The sequence below is a fragment of the Octopus bimaculoides genome, chromosome 14, assembly GCF_001194135.2.
Source record: "Octopus bimaculoides isolate UCB-OBI-ISO-001 chromosome 14, ASM119413v2, whole genome shotgun sequence".
In the NCBI taxonomy this organism is placed as follows: domain Eukaryota; kingdom Metazoa; phylum Mollusca; class Cephalopoda; order Octopoda; family Octopodidae; genus Octopus; species Octopus bimaculoides.
The window spans coordinates 57,119,272-57,125,339 of NC_068994.1; the positions used below are offsets into that span (position 1 = coordinate 57,119,272).

The 6,068-nt window shown below is 36.1% G+C and overlaps 1 long non-coding RNA gene across 1 annotated transcript in view; it reads right to left on the reverse strand.

The window, feature by feature from the left end:
- Window positions 1–1,110: 1,110 nt before the first annotated feature.
- The window catches only part of LOC128249394 (uncharacterized), a 5,400-nt gene continuing 442 nt past the window's right edge, over window positions 1,111–6,068 (reverse strand). The window contains exons 2-3 of the long non-coding RNA XR_008265504.1: window positions 2,714–2,778; window positions 1,111–1,471 (exon numbers count right to left, since the gene is read on the reverse strand). This is a non-coding gene — a long non-coding RNA (uncharacterized LOC128249394). The remainder of the gene's footprint in view (window positions 1,472–2,713; window positions 2,779–6,068) is intronic.

The window sequence follows — 6,068 nt, forward strand, 5'->3', positions numbered from 1 at the left end:
CTATATCTGCCTTAGGGTGGTGCATTCTATGCATTGTCAACAGTTTTCGTATTTTTCTGTCAACATTACATATTTCAGTAATTGACCAGTTAACGATATTGAAACTGTAAGTCACGACTGGTATGGCTAGAGCATTATTATTATTATTATTATTATTATTATTATTATTATTATTATTATTATTATTATTATTATTATTATTATTATTACTAAGGCGGTGAGCTGGGAGAATCGTTTGCACGCTGGACTAGGCTTTCATCCTTTTAGGGACGATAAAATAAGTACCAGTGTAATGGATCATCCTCTCCCCCAAAACTGCTGTCGTTGTGGCAAAGTTTGAAACCATAATAATAATAATAATAGTAGTAGTAGTAGTAGTAGTAGTAGTAGTAGTAGTAGTAGTAGTAGTAGTAGTAGTAGTAGTAGTAGATCCAAAGATTTGCAGAATCCCCGGTAGTCTACCTGCCGATAGATTAACTTTTATTCCGTGCGAAGGCCTAAAATAAATATCAATAATGTGTTTTGTTCGATATAATCGATTAAAGCGTTTCTCTCAAGAATTGCCGACAGTTTTATATTTAAGGAAACGTTGATTGCAGATCGTTTATTGAGCAGCAAGAAAGAAAGCAATAGCTGATAATCTAAACACTGATTTCATAATATTGTCACAAGGGCAGCCATTTCGAGGATGGGAGATAATCCATTCCATCGTCTCCATTACTCTACTTATTTCATCGACCCCCGAAAGTATGATAGACAAAGCTGACCTCAGCAGATTTTGAACACAGAACGTAATGACGGACGAAATGCTGCTAACCTGTTTACCCGGCGTGCTGAGGATTCCACCAGCTTATCAAAATTAATTTTTTGTTTTTTTTTGTTTACGAAACAAAGCAATGCATTAATCGTCAAAGAGAAGGAGTAATATGACTAAAGAAAATATAATTTAAGGGCTTTACTGTCACTCTGTCTCTGAAAGAATTACTCGTTTAGAAATTGAAAGTCATCCCTAAAGTCAGAAATTTCAATCCAATGAAAATCTTGTCTTATTCCATCTTTTCTGTAAATGCCCCCATTTCTGTTCAAAATAGCTTCAACATAGCGAGGTACTCAACGTCAAATCTGTTTTATTTCAGAAATAAGTAACGGCATATAAATTATAATTAAACTAGATCCATCATTTTTATTTGAAAAATATATCGTTGATATTATACAGAATAGAGCCCAAATGCCAAAGAGACGAGACACGAACTGCTGACAGGATAAGTAATAATACCATTGCCAATTTCCTGTTGTCCTCTATTTCAAATTATTACATTTAGAGCAATATTTTTGCTTCATTTTATTCAGCATGTGATCAACAATTACGACCGTCTTAGAATACAAAACTCATTAACACAATCTTCATAGTTGCGAAATTCCCCAACCTTTGTTCTTTGTTGGCATACATATTCACAACTGGGTATGGCGTCTAAAATTAGAAAAAAAAACATACAAACAATACAGTTGCATTAGAATCATTGCATGATATTGCTTTCAAATTTTTTCACAAAGCCAGCAATTTCGGAGAAGAGAATAAGTCGATGACATAAACTCCTGTATTCAACTGGTATATATTTTATCGATAACGAAAGGATGAAATGCAAAGTCGACCCAGGCTGGGTTTGAACTCCAGACATAAAATCTTAAGCCACGACGCTGATGGGGTAACGATTCTGCGATTCTTTTCCCGAACTTCATTAACATATAGTTTCTTCTCTCGCACGCATCTCAAATTAAAAGTTCCTTTCCGTTAACAACTTATACTCAGTACATGTCTCAGCCATACTTTCAACTTTCCTACTTTTTCCCTATCTTCATCTATCTATCTATCTATCTATCTATCTATCTATCTATCTATCTATCTATCTATCTATCTATCTATCTATCTATCATCTTATCCGGAGTTGATTCGAACGTTAACTGCTTCCTTTTATTTAACTGACACGAACGATGCAAATCTGTTTTATATTTGAGCCAAGATTTCCCTGCCTATTGTAATCAGCTCAGTCTGAGACGCCAGTTGACTGTAGGCAAAATTATGCTTTGAAATTTACTTCCATTCGTCCTTAATAACATTTCATTGCAACTCTTCTCGGTTGTTGTAAGAGTATATTTCTAGTATAATGATGTACGCAGTAAATGCTAAAGAGGTGAACACTTTTCTGAGAAATTTGGTTTGAAAGACATACATCTCGCAGCACATTTACCCATTACTGTTGAACAGTAAATATGGGTGAAGAGGAATTGAAACCATATTATATTTAAATTAATCTTTAACTGGTCCACTACTATAGAATTGACTGGATTGCTACAACTATTGCTCCCATGGGATTATATAAATCATATAATCTGCAACGTTATGAATCAAGAAATACGTCTTTCTACTTGAAGCACAAGGCCTCAAATTTGGGGGAAGGGATTAAGTTGACTACATCGACCCCAGTGCGTAACTGGTACTTATTTTAAATCGATCACGAAACGATGAAAGGCAAACTTGACCTCGGCGGAATTTGAACTCAGAACGTAACAGCAAACGAAATACCGTTAAGCATTTCGCCCGACGTGCTAACGAATCTGCCAGCTCCGCGCCTTATCGCTCTACAAATAATCATAACACGCATCACTGCAACTTCATAAAATGAATCTTTTAACACATTAAAGGAGATCTTACCTTTAATAAAGGCGCAGATCATGGCAGCTGCCATGAGAATAATCAATATGGATATCATACGCATTCTGTAAAGTATCATATATAGGATATAGTTATTAATGGCTTATGTATTTGCCATTCAAAGAAACAAATTGTTATACAGAGTGTCCATAAGGTCTGGCTACATGGAGTAAATAAAATCATAACATAAACAATTGAATATAACAAATAATAATTTCTTAAAGTACGTGTTAATCGCCATGTACCCAGACTTTGTGGACACTCTGTATATTGTTTTTTGGAAAATAATCATCTGTTAGATAAATTTACCACGATTAATATGACGAGGGTGTCACCGCCAAATATGATATCAAAAGTTAATCGCCACATTTAGGTAACAAGATTACCAAAAATTAATTAGAACAAAATCAAGTTTACAACAAAAAATAAAATAAAAACAAATGCTTAAATGAACAAAATATATGTAGAAGAAATTCTTCACCTACTTTATAAATCCATATGTTAAAATAATTGGTAACAATTCATGACAAATATAGACAAAATTAGTTCTTTGAGTGTAGATTTCCTATTTAGGGCCAGAAAATACATCAGTAATTGACAACTTGTTACGAAGCACAAGCAGATAAGATACCCACTGCGGATCTCCTGTACATAGCTCGGACAGTACTTCTTGCACACATAAAACCATACAGATCATCACATTATTGAAACAAGTCATGCAGCTGATTCGAAGTCACAGACTTGCAGTACATTCTAATATCGGATATGCTTCCACAAAGAATGAAATCTGTCCATCTGAATTGGAAAGCTCAATGCGACAATCCTGAAGTCTAACCAACCAAGAGGGGTTTTTCATTTACTTCATAACGATCACGCAAAATAATCTAAATTTATAATTGTATTCTTGAATAATTCGCGTCCTTCCGCTTCCTAGGAATCTTGCAAACGTGCCTCATCCTACAAGAGTAAAATTTGTCAGCATTTGCTGATCCCGTTTAGAGACTGGTGGTGTTTGGTTGTTTAACTCCTGAGAAAGTTTGATCTTAAAACCTTTTTTTAAACATACAATGTATGTCCAACGTGTGACTGCTACTCAAAGATATTTGTTGATTGTTTTATTGTTCTTCATACAAAATTCTTATCATTATATCCAAGCTCCTTTATGCAGACATATTGAGTAAAGTGTTACTTTTAATAGCTTTCTTACAATAGATTCATTTTACTTCTAATCTAGCTGACTTTTCTCTTGAATCAAACAAGTTTTGTTGTATCCTCAACAAGTCTAACAAATTTTCCCAGCTCTTCTCTCCAAAATATATCTTATTCAACTGAAGCCCCGCTTAGGTTTGAGTTCCATGGGAATCTTTTGACTTTTCTATCCAAAATGTGTTTTAAACAAATATCATTTATAGCTTTATTTGCTTTGCCTTTCACCGTTCCAAAATAAGAATTATTTCACGTTCTCTCAAAGTTTCTAAGTTCTTTGTTAATTTCAAGCACTTAGTAGTACCTCCGTGTGAGTTACCAATATTAACTTCACTTATACATATTTGACTAGTCAGGTATCCATACAAAAATTCTAGAAATTTTTTGTGTATGTCAAGTTTCAAATTTCATATTCATGTAACTGTAGATCACACATGGGTTAATATATCAAAATGGTGATGTCACCTAAACTGTATAAGATTTAACGTAACCTGGAGATTTTCGAAAATTGCTGGGCGAAAAATTGTAGGGCATATATGTGCACACATGACACCGTAAGGTTACAATATTTGAATTTCATCTATTACCACTGCAAGTCTAAGGTCTGAACTTTGTTGATTTTCACTGTGTCGCATAGAAAGAGATAGATAGATAGAGAGAGAGAGAGAGAGAGAGAGAGAGAGAGAGAGATGGAGAGAGAGATGGAGAGAGAGAGAGAAAGAAACGAGCTGATTGTTGTTTGAGGGCTGCGTACGAGGTGGTACCAAAACGTTCCAGGACTAGTAATGTTTAATAAGAAAATAACTTATTTACCCAAGTTTTAACATCCTCTCCTTCGAAATTCTCACCTTGCGAAGCAAGACACCGGTCTCAGCGTTTCTATCAATTATGGAATCCAGCCTGTAAGTCGTTTTCGGTAAGCGAATCGAGGACAACGGTATTAAAACGATGACGGTTGAGCTGCATTTTCACCTTGGGGAAGAGATGGAAAACCGCAGGGGCTAAATCTGGCAAATAGGGTGGGTGTGGAAGCGATACTATGTTGTTTTTGACGAGAAACTCATGAATGAGGAATGCCCGCAAACAGGGTCCGCTCTCATCGTGAAGAATCCAAATCGTGCTCCAAAGATGCGGACGCTTTCACCGAATGTACCCGTTCAAACACTTCAAAACCTCGCAGCAGAACTCTCGATTGACGGTCTGTCCTTGGGGAACGAATTCACGTTGCGCAATTTCACATTTCCATCAGTGTCGCTCGAGGTAGGTCTTCCAGATCACACATCATCTTCCAGGGATATTCTCCCGCTTTTGAATCGCCGTGCCACTCGAAATATTGCCACTCGTTGCCTCGTCGCCGTAAGCTTGCCCAAGCAAGCATATCTGTAGTAGATTTCCAAAGCTCAACGCAGAATTTCAAGTTGGGTCTTCGTTTCTGTACATGACAAAATCGTGGTCACAAAAACACAAGTTTCACAACTTGTAGAGAAAACACAGCGATGTCACTCGTTACACTGCTTCGTGAAGGTCAATGCTAGCTGTCGCAAAAAAAAACCCCCTCAAAAAAAGGGAAGAGGAATGAATAAAGAATATTATAGTAATAATGAGACACCACACTCACTTGACGAGTGGAATGATATAGCGTCTATATAAGTAAGTAGTGTACGGGAGTATGTGTTAGACTATGTTGATAGTCGTGTCTGTGCTGATCTGATAATTATTTATACTGTGATAATGAGTGGACGTTATAACGGTCCAACCTTTTGAGGATGATAACACCGTACAACGGTGGGTGGTGGGGGGTCATGCAGTGCCAGATAGAAACATCCTATCAATGACTTCGCAATATAACAATATCTGTCAGGGTAACATAGGTTGTTACATTAATGTTTCTTTCCATGTCAACTCATATCGACAGAGCATGCAAAGCACAAGATTAAGCTGAAAATTCCTCAACACTTTTCTTTTCTGTGATGTACACGTTCACTTCTACAAAGTGAACGCCTGACAGAGACGCTTTCTTTGCTTTTATCAGACTGTTTGATGAGGGGTGTGAACCGAAACTTCGAAGTCTCTATCAAGTTGTTGCTTTTAAAACTTAATATACATGCACACATACATACATATATATATATATATATATATATATATA